Source organism: Epargyreus clarus, unplaced genomic scaffold (assembly GCF_041222505.1).
Source record: "Epargyreus clarus isolate Ecla_fem2 unplaced genomic scaffold, WU_Ecla_fem_2.2 ptg000008l, whole genome shotgun sequence".
NCBI classification, from domain to species: Eukaryota; Metazoa; Arthropoda; class Insecta; order Lepidoptera; family Hesperiidae; genus Epargyreus; species Epargyreus clarus.
Window position 1 is genome coordinate 11,589,626 of NW_027332216.1, and position 19,733 is coordinate 11,609,358.

The 19,733-nt window shown below is 34.5% G+C and overlaps 1 protein-coding gene across 3 annotated transcripts in view; it reads left to right on the forward strand.

The window, feature by feature from the left end:
- Window positions 1–1,936: 1,936 nt before the first annotated feature.
- Window positions 1,937–19,733, forward strand: part of LOC140744446 (uncharacterized) — a 241,516-nt gene continuing 223,719 nt past the window's right edge. For all 3 annotated transcript variants that reach the window (XR_012102547.1, XM_073076033.1, XM_073076034.1), the window contains exon 1: window positions 1,937–2,198. The gene's annotated coding sequence lies outside the window, so the exon portion shown is untranslated. The remainder of the gene's footprint in view (window positions 2,199–19,733) is intronic.

Consider the following 19,733-nt stretch of genomic DNA (forward strand, 5'->3'; position numbering starts at 1 on the left):
CGACTAAGAAGCATTTTGTTGATATTACTACAAAAGATATGTAAAAATGACTGCGGTTATTTTTCTTACTTTTCGTTTTAGTTTCCAGCCTGTGTTATTCCACTGTAGGTTGCAGATAACGTTATAGGTCAAAGGTTAATAAGATAATAATTCGTTCTTTAAATATTATTATTAAACGATAGCAATTTTTAAATAATATGTTTATTGAATATTGTAGTAAAAATATGTAAATATGTATTTGACTATCTTTATTATTTTTTAAGTGGCAGTTGTTTTAAGTTGCACTATCACCGCTATTTATTTTAGATAGCGTCACAGGGTAGATTCAGTTCATTGTTTATTTTCGACTACAACAGGTATTTTGTTTAACGACCAAAAAGCAATTGGTTGGTATTGTAAAAAATAGCTTTATAAATTTGACTAGGAGCTATTTCATCGTACCGTTACTTTCCCACTGCTGGGCAAGGGTCTCCTCTCAGAAGTAAAGGAATAGGTTAGGTTTGAATATTTATGTAATATATACGTGCTTACCTTATATTAAACTAGAGTACCAGTCGGCAACCGCGGTCCGCGGGCCGTATGTGGCCCGTGAATCTCTCCTCGTGGCCCGTGAATCCCTCCTCGCGATCCGTGGACCGTCCTCTTTCACCGTTAAATTTCAGAAACAACCACTAAATACGATCCGCTATACTTATGTAGCTTACATGGCCCTTGTTACCATAAACTTTATCATTATCATCAGCCCATTACTGTCTCAATGCTGGGCACGGGTCTCCTCTCAGAAGGAGAAGGATTAGGATATAGTCTGCTGCGCTGGCTTAGCGCGTATTGGTAGACTTTCGCATGACTTTAAGAAATTTTGTTTAACCATCTCTTTGGTATACAAATTTCCTTACAATTTCTTTCATCGATAAAGCAAGTGATAATTAATTTCTATGTACATTTGAAAAATTAGTGTGAATCTCGGATTCAAACCTCGGAAACCTCGATGGCGAGGCCGAGTTTTAACCTCTAGAACATTTTTACTTATCAACTACATATTGGTTTATTTTTCATCATATCAGTCTTAGTTATCATTTCTATTTCTAAGATAACTTTTTTTCTAGATATTCCTTTCTAACTAGATAGCTTTAAAGGATGTTTAGTGATACTCGAATTTGTTGTTCATTTTACTAAAACCAATGGTAGTACATTTAATTTAACAAAACAATTTAACAAAACCTAAAATTGTTTTTGATTGAAATCATCAAACATATCACCCATGTTCGAATGCACATATCAATATTTTCTATTCAAATGTTGTTGTGCATGAATAGAGATAGATCAACGACATTTTTTAACCAGAAATTTTATTTAAAAAATAGATTTTTACATTTTGTGAATTCCCATCTTTTCTAGATACCTGGTAAAACGAATGTAAGATAAAAATGTTGTAATACCACAAACATATCGAATGACTTCCTATAATTCTAGATTTTTGGTTTGTATTTTTTTTTTGTAAAAGCACGAAAGAACAGATTATTTATTGTTAATTATTGTTATCGAGAATGATTATAGTTGTTGTAGTTGTTATAGTGTGATAATTATTGTTAAAGAGAGTTATAAACATACGAGTAATGTTCGCAAATTATGAAAAGACAATATTAAATGTTACTATTGATACTGTGAGCCGGATTTTTACTTATTGACACAACTTTGACACTAAACATTTATTTAGGATTAATGATTACTTGAAATCATAATTTTAACTTACTGCTACATTTAAAAGCCTATTAAAGCCACCAAGGGATTCAATGAATAACGTTTCATTAACGCTCCTGAAAAACGTTCAACATATACAATATTAATACGTATTTCATAACAAAGTTACCGCTCTGCGCAGTTTGATCCGAAGGAAAGCTCTGAAACAGATGAGTTTCAGTCGCCCGCGCGCCGCCGCCGTCGTTACCCGCTGCCAGAGCTTTCACGCAAGCTCCCCACAACGCGAGCTTTAAGAACTTTTCGCAATACTTATAATGTGACAGTGAATAGTGACGTTATCTGTGAGTTATTTGAGTGATTTGCGTTGCGTTGCTAACTTGGTTTGTTTGTCAGTGTTGATATGAAAGGAGTTTAATTTTGTTTGCTAATTACGCTACTGGGTGGATTTTTGGCCAAACGGTGAAGTGACGGTTTCTCAGCTGATTAAGGATTTTGAAGTAAGTCGTAATTATTAATCTAAATACCAATTGTCATTTAAATTTTGATGAATGATTTTATAAATGGAAATGATTGCCATTTACAGACTGGTATTACGTATTTATCTTTTTACCCGACTGCCAAGGAAGGGTAATGTTTTTCGCGCGTATCTTGTATGTTTGTCTTTCTTTATTTGATCCGATCTTACAAACGGCTGGATAAATTTCGACAGTTAAGGTGTCCTTATATTCGTCTCAATGACCCGAGTGTCCTTAGATAGGTGTTAGAAAAAAAAAACAAAAAGGGCGAATTTTTGGCGCGAAATAGTAACACATTTCAAAAAAAAAGTTAACCGAACCTATCGAGTGGGGTATCAAATGAAAGTAAATTAAACGTAGATTATAAAAACATATTTGTATATATATAAAACAGCAAGATGACTGACTGACTGATTAATTAAATGATTTTTTCATTTTTCAGAAATCAACGTACATCCAAAACTGTTCAACTTAGGGTTCTGAAATTTTGCACATACGCTTACTATATAGCGTAAATAAGTACTAAGAAAGGCCTTTTGGAAATTCCACCCCTAAGAGGGTAAAATAGGGAAAAACTGTTTTCTTGAAATGCTTTAATTTTGAAGCAACGACTATAAAATTTAGTATTGAGCTTTCTGGATAGGAACAAGGACACACCTATCTATCCGCTTCCGAAAAATCAACCCCGTAGAAGGTAAAATAAGGCTTAAAAGTTAATTTGAACAACCGTCAATTTTGAAGCAAACACTATAAAATGTTGTATCAGGCATGTTCGATAAAAATAACGAAATTCTATCTCACCGGATAGATCTTTTATAGATCATAAATTGTGTTTTTTTGCGAAATAACACGTTTTAAAAAAATACCAAACCTATCGAGTAGGGTATCAAAACAAAGGAAATACTCATAGGTTATTTATATAGCGTAATTTCGCACTACGAGGATATAATAGGATAATATTGTTTGAACATCTTTTGATTTTGAAGCAGATACCTACTATGAAACTTTGTATTTAAAAATAATGAAACGCCTATTTCACCGTTTTTGGAAATTCTACTTCAGCCTGTTTAGTGCAGTCGGGTTTTTGATTTTTTAATTAAATTACTTGTTATTTATGTTTGTCCTCCTATATATAATTATTCACATTCTGTTGTAAATGTATGTTATCGATTAGTGAATATGTTGTTGATTTTAAATATATATATTTTTTGATTTCTACAAATAAAATTATTATTATTATTTAGGTAAGCAATTATTAATAACATTAGTAGTCCGTCTGTTCTTTAATATTTATTGGAATAATACTTACGACATTATCATAATTTTTTTTTTATTTCTGTGGATTTCCACGATAATTGAAAACGGCTGAACCGATTTTAATGAAACTTTAAAGAAGATATAATATTTTATAGGTTTTTTTCCTCGTATTTTATTAAGAGGTTTAACAATATTTCGACATGCTTCATGAATCTTAAGCGAAGCGCAACAATTTATTTTTAAAAACGAAGTAAAGATTCAATTTTGTGTTATGTGTAGTTGTGATATTATAGCTAAAAATAAATATCTAAATATACTCGTATATTGAGGATCGATACCCTAGTCATTGGAAGGGCATTTCTGTGTATAGAATCACTTAACAGAGGTTTATCTCGTTTGGTTGTGCTCGGGTGGGCTTATGACTTGAATAAAGTCTTTTTACGATATAGTTTACTCCAAATTTTGTGATATTGTGATGTAGTGGAACGTCACTTAGAATTTATTTTCTGACGTAATTGAGTTAACCCTAAAATGCCTCTAAATATTATCTGGTCGACCAGGAATTAGCTGAATGATAATGATATAATTATTATATTCGTATAAAAATATAATTATTCACTATCCTATAATGTTACATGTATTATATAGTATTACTAACAGCCAGATAAGTATTATCTTACTATAATTGCATCTAAGGGTCAAACATATATATTATATTTATATATCTATAGTTATAATTTGTACACTTTGTAATATAGCTAAATATCACCGATTCTTACGCAAGTAAGGGTGGAAAAATAGGATGAAATTTTATACAGATCTCGTTATTTGTTTCTTGATTGTGCTGACATTTACTTGTAATCGGTTTATCAATATTTTTATTTAGAAGAGTACATTTCCTGTAAAAAAAGGTCCCTTTGAAATAGAAGAAAAAAATCATCCCTAGTAATGTATTAAACTAACATTTTATTTAAACTAATTTCTACTTTCTAGTTACATTCAAGTCGGTTTTAATTTTGGTTAAGTATATATTTTTTTCAACTTTTTGGTGTATGATAAAATTACCTTTTGCTTAAATTTGGTTTCAAATTAATGGAATAAAGTGTATCTATAATGGAATGAAGTGACTCATAGTACCTAAAGACGCATATTGGATTGAATAAGTAATTTTTCACACGTCTATATAGCTGGCATATCAAAAATGGCGTACTATAAAATCTCACGCTAATAATTCGTTCTCGTGGCACAATGGCATGGTCTATCACAGTATGCAAAATAGGAAATAGATTGCAGTATCGCAATTTAAATTATGATGATATATTTCATTTAGTTATTATCAGATTACGCAGTGATAGCCTAGTGGTTAAGAAATGCGGCCTCTCGATCGAGGGGTCCGAGGTTCAAATCCCAGGCACGCACCTCTGATTTTCAAATTTATGTGCGTATTAGAAATTAATCACTTGCTTAAACGGTGAAGGAAAACATCGTGAGGAAACCTGCATACCAGAGAGACTTATAAAAAAAAATCTCAAAGGTATGTGAAGTCTACCAATACGCACATGGCCAGCGCGGTAGACTATGGCCTAATCCTTCTCATTCTGAAAGGAGACCCGTGCCCAGCAGTGGGACAGTAATGGGTTGATGATGATGATGATATTCAGATTAGGGTGGCAATGGATATTGATATTGAATTTCAAAATTAGTAGTAGTATTTTAGGGTTATGTACCAAAAGGATAAAAACGGGAACTTATTACTAAGCCTCCGCTGTCTACCCACCCATCAGGGGTTTATTTCTTAAATAGTCATAGATGAGCAATTCTTTTTTTGATAGTATCTTATGAAAGTCGGTGTAAGAACAAAAAAATAAGAATAAAATAAGGGGTGTTTTTCAGGTTATCTTCTAATCCGTGATAGCTAGATACTACTTTATATTGTAATATATCAAAATAATACTGGCATAGATAAATGTCTTTGCAATGTAATAACATGAAAAAGGAATAATAAATGTCGTCTATGTTCGCTACTCAAATTGTTTTATTAGGTTATGGGCCCAGCACGCTTCCACTGCCCAGTCCCATATTTCGCGATAAAAACCCGTTAATTCGTTATAAAACCGATTAATATTAACTCTCAGTAATTTCCTCGAGTGTGAACTGTGTTTGCCAGACAGATTTGTTCAGATTAAAAACTGTAAAGTTCAAACTTAGTGTTCTACGGTTACGTGTTTTTTGAACAATGGCCGGCAGCTACATTGTCAACGTACCGAAGCTCAAAGGTCGTGAAAATTACGACGAATGGGCGTTCGCCGCAGAAAACTTTCTCGTCTTGGAAGGAGTGGATATAAAGAAAAGTGCAACTGCCGAAGCTACAGGAACAGCAACTATTCCCGATTCTGATGCTCTTAAGGCCAAAGCTAAATTAATAATGACCATAGATTCGTCTCTTTATGTCCATATTAGAAACGAAAAAACTGTCCAGGACGTGTGGAATCGTTTAAAATCTCTATTTGACGATTCAGGATTTCAAAGAAAGATCAGTTTACTAAGGCATTTAATTTCAATACGATTAGAAGATTGTGAATCTATGACATTATACGTGACTCAGATTGTAGATACGGCTCAAAAATTACGAGGAACGGGTTTTAATATTACTGATGAATGGGTTGGATGTTTACTATTAGCGGGATTGACAGAAAAATTTGCCCCGATGATAATGGCCATAGAACATTCGGGAATGGCGGTTAGTACAGATATGATTAAATCAAAATTGCTTGATATGAGTGCTGCGGTTGGCAACAATGGAGGAGAAGGCGCGTTTTTATCGAAAGGTTGGCAGCAGCGTAAGAGAAAAGATGGCGCTGCAGTTGCAGAAAACTCGAAAACGTCAAATTCAAAACAACCTGTCAAAACAATTCGGTGTTACAAATGTAAACAAATCGGACATTATAAAAACCAGTGCAGTTTGATCAAAAACAAAGATAATAAAAACAGTACAGTGTTTAGTGGATTTTTCTTCAACTCGACGTACAAAAAGACAGATTGGTACGTCGACTCCGGCGCCAGTACTCATATGATTTCAAGCAAAGACCGTCTGTCAGATATTTCGTACAATCCAACAATGAAACAAATTGTAGTAGCTAATGAAACAACAGTACCAGTATTATGCTCAGGAAATACAAAGTTGACAACTATTGTAGATGGTTCAGAATATGATATTACTGTGAAAAGAGTTTTGTGCATTCCTAACCTCACAACTAATCTTCTGTCAGTGAGTGAGTTGATTCGGAACGGAAACAAAGTTATTTTTGAAGAAAGTGTTTGCAATATATACAACCACAAAAATATACTTGTCGGAAAAGCACATCTAGTGAATGGAGTGTACAAATTGGCCATAAAACAGGATAGTTTCTTGGCAGGCTCAGCAATGCAAGTGAACAGTATGTTGTGGCATAGAAGGTTGGGCCATATAAACAGTAAGGATCTGAACAGTATGAAGAATGGCGCTGTAGAAGGGGTTTCATTTCCCGGTAAGGCTGAAATTGACAAGTCCCAGTGTATCACGTGTTGTGAAGGGAAGCTAGCGAGACTACCTTTCTCGCATACAGGTTCCAGAAGTGACAGTGTGCTAGAGGTAGTTCATGCGGATGTTTGCGGTCCCATGGAGACAGTCTCGATTGGTAAGTCAAGATATTTTCTCCTATTTATTGACGATTACAGCAGAATGGCATTCGTATATTTTATGAAATCTAAGAATGAGGTGATGATGTACTTTAAAGATTTCAAAGCTATGGTTGAGAACCAGAAAGGTAAGAGCATAAAAGTACTAAGAACAGACAACGGTGGAGAATTTTGTTCTTCTGAAATGGAAAGTTTTTTGAAGAAAGCAGGTATATTGCATCAAAAAACTAATCCATATACGCCTGAGCAGAATGGCATGTGCGAAAGACTAAATAGAACAGTGGTGGAAAGAGCTCGTTGTCTTCTATTTGATGCTAATATGGATAAGCATTTTTGGGCTGAAGCAGTCAATACTGCAATATACTTACGAAATAGAACATTAGCATCAGGTATACAGAAAACTCCGTATGAACTCTGGACTGGCAAGAAGCCAAACCTTAGCCACATCCGCGTATTTGGAAGCACAGCAATGGCTCATGTCCCTAAAATAAAAAGGACTAAATGGGACAAGAAGGCAGAGAAATATATTCTTCTCGGATATGCAGAAAATATAAAGGGATATAGGTTATACAATCCTCTAACTAAAAGCATAACCACCAGCAGAAATGTGATTATCATGGAGACCAAATGCAACTCAGACATGATACCAGCTGTGGTAGAAGAAAAAGATAAAGAAATTGCAAGGGAAGAGGAACGATCTGAGGAGTCGGAGGTTGATCTGACAGATAAGACATATGTACCGGAGGATGAGGAAACAAGGACTTCGTCTGAAAGTAGCTCAGAAATATATGACAGTGCTTCTGATGAAGGCTTAAAGAATCTTGAACCTATTAGCGCACCTATCCAACACAAGCGTATAAGGAAAGAACCAGAGAGATTTGGGTACAGTAAAGCATGTGTGACTGTAGACAGTAATAATGAGGATAGTCTTACCTATGAAGAGGTCATGAATGGCACAGAGCAGGCACAGTGGGTTGAAGCAATGGAGCAGGAGTTACAATCGTTTCGTGACACTGAAGCTTGGGAGCTAGTGGAGAAACCTAGTAATGCTAGAGTGGTTCAGTGCAAATGGGTGTATAAAAAAAAACTAAATAGTGATGACACAGTGAGATATAGGGCCAGATTGGTAGCGAAAGGCTTTACCCAAAAAGAGGGAATAGACTATAAAGAAACCTTTGCCCCGGTTCTAAAGTATTCCACTTTAAAATTGTTATTTGCAATAAGTGTTAATCTAGATTTAAATATTACCCATTTAGATGTCACAACCGCATTCCTCAACGGTGATCTTGATGAAACTGTGTACATGCAGTTACCTCAGAATTTCAAACATGAACAGAATGTAAACAAAGTTTTAAAGTTGAAAAAGGCCATTTATGGATTAAAGCAGTCTGCTAGGGCTTGGTATAAAAAGGTTGATTTTTGTTTACAAGAATTTGGGTATAAAAATTCTGTTTATGAACCTTGTTTATTTATAAAATCCTATGAAAAAGTAAAAACTTTTGTAGCTTTGTTTGTTGATGACTTTTTCATATTTTCTAATTGTAACAAAGAAGTTGATAACTTAAAAAGTCAGTTAAGTACCAGATTTAAGTTGAAAGACTTAGGACAATTAAGGCAATGTTTAGGTATGAATATTAAGATTGATAAAGGCAAAATTTGTGTAGATCAGGAACAGTTTATAGAAAGATTATTGTGTAAATTTAACTTAGAAAATTGTAACACAATAGATACTCCTATGGAAGTTAATTTAAAACTTATTAAAGCAGACAATGTAAACAGTAAATATCCTTATCAACAGCTGATAGGAAGTCTCATGTATCTTTCAGTAATGTCAAGACCAGATATTGCCTATTGCATAAGTTATTTGAGTCAGTTTAATAATTGTAATAGTGAAACACACTGGAAGCACGCCAAAAGAGTCTTAAAATATTTAAATTCTACAAAATCTTATGGTTTAATGTATTATAAAAATGATTCAGATATAATTGGATATGTTGATGCCGATTGGGCCTCTGACACTATGGACAGAAAGTCATTTACTGGATTTTGTTTTTTATATTCTGGATGTGTTGTTTCTCACGAATGTAGAAAGCAACAGACTGTGGCCTTGTCGAGTACAGAGGCCGAGTATATGGCTGTCTGTGAGGCCAGTAAAGAAGCTATATTTCTAAGAAATTTATTATATGAACTTATTAATAGGAAAAATGTACCAATTTTATTGTATAATGATAACCAAAGCGCTCAGAAACTTACAGAAAATAGTATGTATCACCGGAGAAGTAAACATATCGATGTTAGGTTTCATTTTATTAGAGAGGCTGTAGATAAGAAATTCGTTAAAATTGCATACTTAAATACTACAGAAATGCCAGCTGATTTATTTACAAAAAGTTTATGTAAAGTAAAACATTACAAGTTCTTACATAAAATAGGTATTGTAAAAGTTAAATAGTATACTGTAGGAACAGTATTAATTAGTTGTGTTTTGTTTTTGGATTATTTTAATAAGTGGTGGTATTGTAATATATCAAAATAATACTGGCATAGATAAATGTCTTTGCAATGTAATAACATGAAAAAGGAATAATAAATGTCGTCTATGTTCGCTACTCAAATTGTTTTATTACTTTATTTATCACAGTAAATATGTATTTATATAGCTAAGTAATAACGAATGTAATAACGAATATCAAAAATTGAAAAGATGGTGTTACGAAACTCAGTGTCGACTCTTCGCGATTGCGATTGCGCCTTGCACTTGAACAGTTTTTTTACAGTCGATTTATCAGCCCACGTAATTTTTCAGTTACTTTTTAAAATCAACTTTGGCTTCTCAAATGGCCTAGAAAAATGTCAGTTACTAAATTTAAAAATGAAATTGGCTTTCCAAAATAGATGAAGTAATGAAATCGTGTAGCTCAATGGAAATAGAAAAAATATAAGTTGCCTATAACCCTAAAATAAGTTATTATAGTTCCGAATGCGGCCTATATCAACCCTTTGGACGTCCACTGACAGGCACATAATACGAGCATTAATCTTTCTGATCAAAAAGAAGGTTAGATTCTGGTTTTATTATATTGGCTACACAGCATTCTCTCTTTTTCTAAAAGGACAGACATAAAGGGAATATCTGATTATTTCGTGGGCTATCAATGATGCCTTTGGTAATCATTGAGCCAATAATGTTTCTAGAGGTTTATTTATTTACTCTTTATTGACCGTGTTAAAAACAATGTAGTGCAAAAGGCGGACTTAATGCTAAATAGCATTTTCTCTCAGTCAACCTTAGAAATGTGCAGAAAAATTAAATTAATTAAGGTTATGCCAAATTTAAGAGTCTTTATTATTTATACTTATAGGAACACAGCCATTACCTACATAGTAAATTAAGGAAATTAGTAAAATATAATTTTTAAACGAACGTACAGTCCACTAGAGTGCTGTCTGGTCTAGGGTATATTTTGTAATCTACGTCAAATAGGATAGTTTTATCTGAATTCGATGCCAGGGGCTATTTCTGATCAATTGTGCGGCAAGATGGGAATGGAACACGAAATGTTCCAACGTAGGCCTTTTGGATAGCGATACATACGTGAGCGACTTCAAGTACAGCTTTAATAATTTTTTAATTTGGTCCAGTGCGGCAATGAGTTACCATCAGGTTGAATGTTATTTTTATAATAAAGGAGTAGCAGACCAGCATGCTGCATGTCGCAGATGCGCCGCAATCCTTGAAGCTACTGGCTACTAAGCTGGAATGATTCGAAATAGCATGTCTTTCCTTTACCATACCTTTAAATCAGAACACAGCGGCGCTTATTACTGTTGTGATTAACCAGAAATAAGTGTGGCAGTGGTGCCACAGGAATCGAACCACAAAGGGTTCTACCACCTTCAATGTAATGCTCGTTTTTTATTTTAATTCTATAAAAAGCGTCTAGCTAAAAGTTTTCTGCTACTTTTAGCTAAATCCTATAATAGTCATAGTGGCCTCTCGACAAACTTGATGACCTCGTTTCCATTCTCAAAGATAACAGAACTTTACTCTACTTATATTAAAAAGAACAAACGGATTATACTCTAGGATTATCCGATACATAAGCCGCGATAAAAAATAAGCCGCCAATTTATTTTTACTCTTTTAATAATAAAAATGTATAACAGTAAATTAATACTCTGCTTATTAAAATGAACAATATGATTATTCCCGATAAACAATTCACGATAAAAATAAGCTGTCAATTTATTTTTACTCTCTTAACAATAAATGAAATAGAAAATTAATACTCTGCTTATTTTTAAGTGGTCAAAAGGATTATTCCGGATAAACAAATAAGTCATCAATTTATTTTTACTCTCACATAATATTAAAGTGTTATATAAAATTAATATTAATAAATAAATATTTATAAATTAATATTCTGCTTTATTTTAAATGGACAAAAGGATTATTTTCCTGTTACATGAACCACAATAAAAATAAGCCATCAATTTATTTTTACTCCCATAATAATAAAAAATGTTATTATTTCTAATAAGTGAACAAAAGGATTATTCCCTGATACACGAGGTAAAATAAAAAAATATGCCATACATTTATTTTACTGCTATTATAATAAAAATGTAAACGTATCCCAAAAAAAAAAAACATATTTATTCGGGCAATATACATATCATCTCAATTTTCCTTGTTTACATTATTCGCTTACATTTATCGAAGCATGATTAATCCAAAGTCTCTTTACTTTGTCCCAAAAATGTTTACATACGTTTATCTATAATGTATGACTTATTTTATGTTGATTGAAGGCATAAATAAAAGTAACATTTATCTTTGGTACTTTAGGGAAAATATAGATAACATATTAATACAGATAACATATGTAATATGTATTATGATCATAGTAACAGTTGTTTATTATTTAGGTTCATTCAAGAGCACCGTCCTTGGAGGATTCCGGTTATGTTCCGTTGGAAATTACAGAGTCTTTTACGTAGCACTAAGGACGCCTACCTTGAGTTTTAGTTACTAAAATCCCACCAAAAATCCTTGAAGAACGTTGAAAATTGTATGGCTTATTATCGCACCACTTTATGATGTTCTACTGGGTATGAATCTCTTTCAACTGGGCAAGCTGGCACCAAACTTCTCTAGCGAAAAGATTTTGAGATTGAGATTTGCTCGATGGATTTGTAGCAAACCCGTGTTAATTTTGTAGATAAGTTACTATTACAGAAGTGGCTTTTTAATACCTCCTTCACTTATAAATTGTCCCTTTTACATCTAATATTATCAACAAACTCAAATTATTATTCTATTTTACAGAAGATAATCTTACTTTGAGGCTGTACGTAAATAGAGGGTCTAATATAAAGTTTTTGTTCAAGAACCTGAAATATAGCAACTAAACATTATTTTTTATTACTAGAGAAGACGATTATGTAAATATAAATGTTATTACACTAAAGTCCTTTAGTAGGCTTTCTAGAAAGCCTACCAAATGCCTACGTTAAAATGATCTATTACCTTAATAATCCTTAAATTGTACCTCAAACCGACTAAGCTATTTACGGAATATTAAATTATATTCTCCATTTTATTCGTATTGACGATTGTAAGGCGAACAAATTACTTTCTATAATTAAATTAAATTCTAGAATAAGTTTTTAATAATAGGCTAGAATATAAAAGGCTTTTCTAACAAATTATCAAGTTTGGGAAAATTTTGTTATATATTTCCCTGAAGAGGTAAAAATAGGCATCGCTATTCCAGGAACAAATCTGTCATAAAATTTTCGTAAAGTACTTATCTATAGTCCGACAACCTTTTTATGAATGACTGAGATAAATTTGAAGGTGGTAGAACCCTTTGAGGTTCAATTCCGGCGGCACCACCGCCATGACTATCTCTGACTAATTACAGCAGTGTTAAGCACTGTGTTCAGGTTTGCAGGGTGACATACATTTCCGAGGCGTTCCAGCTTAGCGGCGCATCTGTGGCCGACCTTAGGTAGGACCTTAGTAGGGTACCTTAGTAGGGCACCTTCAAACCTGTATAGAAAATTATATTACTCGTACTTTCAAAAAAACTCACAATGCTTTGAAACTGCAGGTCTTTTTCGAAAGAACTAATACGTTTAACACACATAACACGGTCTGCATTCAAAATGAGGTTCTAGTCTAGTTTGCATTCAACTGTTGTTCCTATCTTTGTCAGTTTGTTCACAAAAAATAAAGCAAAAAAGCTCACTTAAGCTTGAAATGAACTTAAGAAGTCCTCATACGTATTCATCTGTGTTAAATTTATCTCACCAACTAGTATTCAGCTATTGTTATATAGTTTATTTTTGGCGATAATTATATTTATTACTAGCTGACCCGGCAAACGTTGTGTTGCCATATAAATAAAAAAATGTTAAGGGCGAACAACCCTTATCACTTAGGAGTTTGAAAAAACAATGGTAGCTGATTTTTAGATCTACAGAATATGCATATAAAATATGGTGAAAATCGGTAAAGCCGTTTCGAAGAAGTACGGTAACTAACATTGTGACACGAGAATTTTATATATAAGATTTATCTATTGGTTTCTACGTATCCAACTAGTTTTCTTATAAATTGATTTGAATATAAATACCAAATTACGTATGTATATAGACTAATTAAAAAAAATAGCAACATACATCATTGTAGTAAATTTATTGGTTTATATCTCTCCGACTTTTGGTTATCGGAAGCAATGGTAGAACTAATTAAAACTAACAAAAGACAATCACTTCAATATATATCTTGTAGTTTGAGCAAACTTAATAACTTATAACGAAGCTTGCTCAAAGAAATGTGCTTAAAGCAATTTATACGTAAAATACTTCAGGAAATAAAGTTAGGAAAAAAATAGTTTCTTTTTTATAATATAAGAGTAGCAAACGAGCATGCAGTCCACCTGACGGTAAGTGGCTACCGCCGCCCATGGACATATGTAATCAACCCCAGATAGGATTAGATATTCCTACCAGAGGTCGGCCACAGATGCGCCGCTACCCCTGAGGACTAAGCTGGAACGCCTCGGAAAAGTCTGTCTCCCTTACCACACCCTTCAAACCGGAACACAGCAGCGCTTAACACTGCTGTTATTAGGAAGAAATAGGTGTGGCGGTGGTGCCGCCGGAGTCAAACCACAAAGGGTTCTACCACCTTAAAACTTACTTAAGTTACAGGTATGAGGCTCACATTAAGATTTAGGCTTTTGCGGCTTAGGTAATACTCAGCTGTCGCGAGAGATACTAACCAACCTTACACAAAAATACATATACTTAAATAAATATTTATGCATATACTTAAGTAAATACTTGTATTCGTTTGACTCCGTTGGAATACAGATTCCATATGTGTCCTAATTTACTAAGAAATGACAAATCTGATGGTTGTTGTTGTTTTAATTCATAAAACTTACGTATTTGTTTTGTCAGCAACAGATTTCATTTGAACTTGCTATTATAACCGATATAATGTGATTAATCAATATTGTGATGATAATAAATTAGATGGCGAAATAATTATGTTTACGTAATTTTTTTTGCATCAAATGAAACAAACCTATTTGTACTTTTATTTCCATTTTATGTACTAGTTTATACCAGAGTGCGAAAAAAATATGACATTAAAAAAACATTACATTTATACTCAGTTAAACGTTAATTAACCGAGTTGTAACCAAAACACTGTACCTAAATTAACCCAAAGCTTTTACGTACAAACATAAAACAAACCTGGAAAACTACACACATAATACGGTCTGCATACGAAATGAGCCTTATAGTGCCTAGTTTGCATTCAACCATCGCTCCAGCTCCTGCCACTTCCATTCACGAAATCTACGAAACCGTTGCTCCAAACCAACTTACGTTTTTGGTCTTTTTGGGTTACGGTAGTTCTGCTTCGTTGACTACTTCGTGTTATTTTTAAAATACGAGTTTAGAAGTAATGGCGAATATTTTATGTTTTTAAAGTAGAAGAGTAGTATTTTGAAGGTGGTAGAACCCTTTGTGGTTTGGCACAACCGCCACACCTATTTCTGCCTAATAACAGCAGTGTTAGGCGCTGCTGTGTTGCGTTTCGAAGGGTGTGGTAAGGGAGACAAATTTTTCCGAGGCGTTCCAGCTTAGTCCTCAGGGGTAGCGGCGAATCTGTGGCCGACCTCAGGTAGGAATATCTCTATCTGGGGTTGATTACAAATGTCCATGGGCGGCAGTAGCCACTTACCATCAGGTGGACTGCATGCTCGTCTGCTACTTCTATATTATAAAAAAAAATACTATAATACGATTATTTGTTAAAATACTATAATAGTGTTTTTCTTGTCGCTCGTGTTAGTGCACGCGCGTTTCAGCCGCAGTCGTAAATTAATTTGCTGCAATCTCTTCAAGGCATGTGTGCGTGTGTGTGACATGACGGGATACAAGACACGCGTGTGGCTAAATGCGTGCTACGTAAACACGCGCGACAAGCGCTATATTTTCATGTTTTGACTTTATTATTAATCGCACGTTAAATTCTTTAAGTTTTTAGTGCCATATATAATAAAGGTTATATAAACACGCAAACTCAAAATATACGCATAGTTCAGTTAACAGTTAGTTGTTCAGTGTTTAGTTGAAATCAAACTTGGAACCCTCTAACCCGTACAATACTGCAAACATTTAAAAGTCTTGCCTCTTAGTGTGTGTAATAATTTTGGAACTGTACGTGTATTTTGTGAAAGCAGCTAATAATACTTCCAAAAACATACTTTATCTTTAATTTATTATAAGGCGAATTGTAAGTAAAGATATATCGTATACAATGCAAACTTATCTTTTGTAGGGTTGTTGATCTTACAACAATATGCCTACTGGTACAGAGGACTAAGTTAGAACGTCTTATTTAAGTTCTGCCGGGCTCCTAGAAACGGGCAAAGGGAACTTTGCAGAACATAATCTAAGGATTTTTGTAAATACAAGAAGTAAACGAGTACTGTACCCTTGGGCAAATACGTAAACAAATACCAAAACAGTCATATTTGTCAAAACGTAAAAACTCCTGGTAAGGGTACAGGTCCATTCATGGTAAATGACCTCTGCCTATGGGTATCTGTTATAATCAAGAACCAATTAATGTCCCGCTGCTGGGCACAGGTCTCCTCTCAGAAGAATCATGCCTCTCAGAAGGATTATGCCATAGTCCACCGCGCTGGCCAAGTGCGAATTGGTAGACCTCACATACCTTTGAAAACATGTATTTTTAACATTTATATGCAGATTTCCATATTCATGATGTTTCTCTTCATCGTTTTAACAAGTGATTTTTAATACGCACATAACTTTGAAAAATCAGAGATGCGTGCCTGGGATTTGAACCTCGGACCCCTCGATGAGTTTCTTAACCACAAGAGGCTGAGTTTCTTAACCACTAGGCTATCACTTCTATGGGTATCTGTAATTGACCCTAAATAGTAATAAAATCGGATCTCGGGTCAATGACAGGGACTGTGTCCTAAATTTATATGCTCCATTTAAGTGGCCATGAAAGGTTTTTCGCCTTAAAATACCTAGGTATATCAGTGGTGGAGCAGCTTCTAAATAATAAAAAGGTCTCGTCGCTAATCCAGTGTTGTCTTCCTGCTGGATTTACATTTTCTTTCGGGATGAGTAGTTAAGTCCACAGTCCACCACGCTGGCCAAGAAGGGGGTAGCGGTTTTTTTGACGCCCCCGTGGCGGAGCGGCCACCATACTGGTCTGACGCGCAAAGGGTCCCGGGTTCGATCCCCGGCCAGACAGATATCTAAATAATGAATTTAGATGTCTGTTTCTGGCTCTGGGTGTTTTTGTATTTGTCTATGTGTGTGTCCATGGCACCCACGACACAGGGAATCCTAGTGTGGGGCTGTGAGTGTAGAAAGCGTTTATTATTAGTTTATTTATCACACTGTTGAGAACCTTGGATGTGAATGTGGATGTGAAAGTTTTATTATTTTTTCTTTTATGGATATTTAAAAAAATCTCGAATATTAAAATGAATCCTGATATTAAAAACAAAACGCCTGTGCCTGAATTCAGATTCCTATTGTGAGGCAAATTCATACAAATAAGTTATGAGAAGCAAGCACAGATATCTGGAAACTTTTAAGTGCCCTTAAATTTTTAGTTCATAATATAGGAGTAGCAGACGAACATGCAGTCCACCTAATGGTAAGTGGCGACTGCCGCCCATGGACATCTGTATTCAACCCCAGATAAGATTAAACATTCCTACCTGAAGTCGGCCACAGACGCGCCGCTACCCCTGAGGACTAAGCTGGAACGCGTCGGAAAAAGTATGTCTCCCTTACCACTTTTCAAACCAGAACACAGCAGCCCTTGAAGCTACTCTTATGAGGCAAAAATACGAGTAGATGTGGGGATGCTGCCGCCGAAGTGGAACCACAAAAGGTTCTCTACCACCTTTGAAGTTGTCAAAGTACGGGACAAAATTGTAATGAGTGTCGCTTGTTAATATGTTATTTCCACAAGATATACTTATAAAACGTCAGAGAGGGCGTGTTAATTGCCTTCTTCTAAGGCTTTGGTTTCGAACACGCAATCTCCTCATTAGACGGTGTTTCTCAAAGGCGTTATAATTTGACAGTTTCGGTACAAACGCTTTATAAATTACTTAACTTAGCTTCAACAGATTTCAGCGTATTCACGCGAGGTACTCAAATATTGTAATTTAATTTGTACTGCGAAACGATCATAATTTTTTTTGAGGATTCAAATTAGAATATTGTAATATATTTATTATAATTATGGTGAAGCGCTTTACCCACAAAAGTATATGCAACAATGAATTGTGTGGAAATTGATTACTAAATTATTTAAAATAATATGCAGGAAATAATATATTATTGTAGTGTGTAGTGTTATACGAGTATAATGAGTAGGTAGACATTACTCAGACTTTTCTTATACATCTGTGACGACTTCCAGCAACTCAGAAGATATTCCACCAGCATTTTTGAATCACACTTTCGAAGTTTTCTAAATATTTTGCATATATACAAGCTCCGAATTAATACTATCGGAGCATGGCTGGTATAATTACCTGGCGGAAGATCTTTCTTAGCCAAATATATCGTTTTATGAGATTGAGCATGGGGTGAGGGGCCCAATGAGGGCCTAGTGGTTAAAAAAACAAGTAAAAGCGTCTACTTTTTCGCACTTGGTCAGCGCGGTGGATTATGGCCTAATCCTTCTCTCTCTGAGAGGAGACCCGTGCCCATCAATGGGCCAGTAATGGGTTGATGATGATGATGAATATGTGGTCAACATCGCTCATTTATTAGATTTCCGCTACAATATACCTACAATAGACGTGCTATATAATGGAGTACTCTAGGAGTCCTAAACGAACGTATACCTACTTATAACTCGTATGCATAGATTGCACCCAAATGTTACTAGCTATATCAACATATCTAACGTTAATTCTCAGAAGAAATAAATATCTTTTTCTTTACTTCACTAGACCGAATCTTTCATTGCTCTATTTTAGGTAAAAATTTGAAAACGTACAAATTCCAATTTCTTAAGTGTACCTGTTGTAATAGTAATGTAGGTCTAAGTATTCGAGCACACTCCATTACTTAAAACCATCCCTTTTCTTAAAAGGTTTTGAAACATCACCTTCAATTTCTTCAAAAAATATCTGTCCAAAATTTTTAACGAAATTTCAACACAGATGTTTCAAGTTCTCAAAGGGACTTGCCTTTTTACCTTTTAGGGTATAATCCTAAGAGTTCATAATCTCAATTTTCAGCGTAACTACGTCCAATTTGAGCTGAAGATCGCATTGTGACTTTAAAAGTTCAAGAGGGTATTTTTCTACTCAATTCGGCTTACAAAAGATACTGAAGTCCGGAAGGCTGCGTTGAAATTGAGGCGAGTACTTTGTTCAAAGCGGGATGGTTTCCGACGTGTCATGTTAGAGTGTTATATAGCAATCACGGTTATGACAAGTCGTCATGGTCTTAAATATTTATGTACTAGATGACCCGGAGAACATCGTACTACCAAAATTGATGTCATAAGTGGTATTGAAGGTGGTATTGAAGGAAGGGGTCCGGAGGTACCGTATCCACGCTTATTTGCTTAAAGACAGTATTAATTGCTGCTGTATTCCGCTTCGAAGAGAAACATATTAACAAAGCATCTGCTGCCAATGTCAGGTAGGAATATAATTTTATCTGAGGTTGACTACAGATGTCAATGATCGCCAGTAGCCTCTTATAATCAGGTGGAAAAAAGCAAGAGATAAAGATCTTTACAAAGTGCAAAACTGCTCTATTATATTTCCAAATCTCTTCTTAAATCGCTTTTATTTGAACGATACTTTACAAAGTAAATAAAATTAGTGATTGTTACAACGTTTTTCACGCAAAGAATTTTCCAAGTTGTTTGAACGTGAATATTTTGAGGCCGAATCATTACTTTCTAGTGAAGGCCTTAAACCGAGGTCTTTGATCTGTATCGAACTAATGGACCTGAAGAAGATAACACGCAAA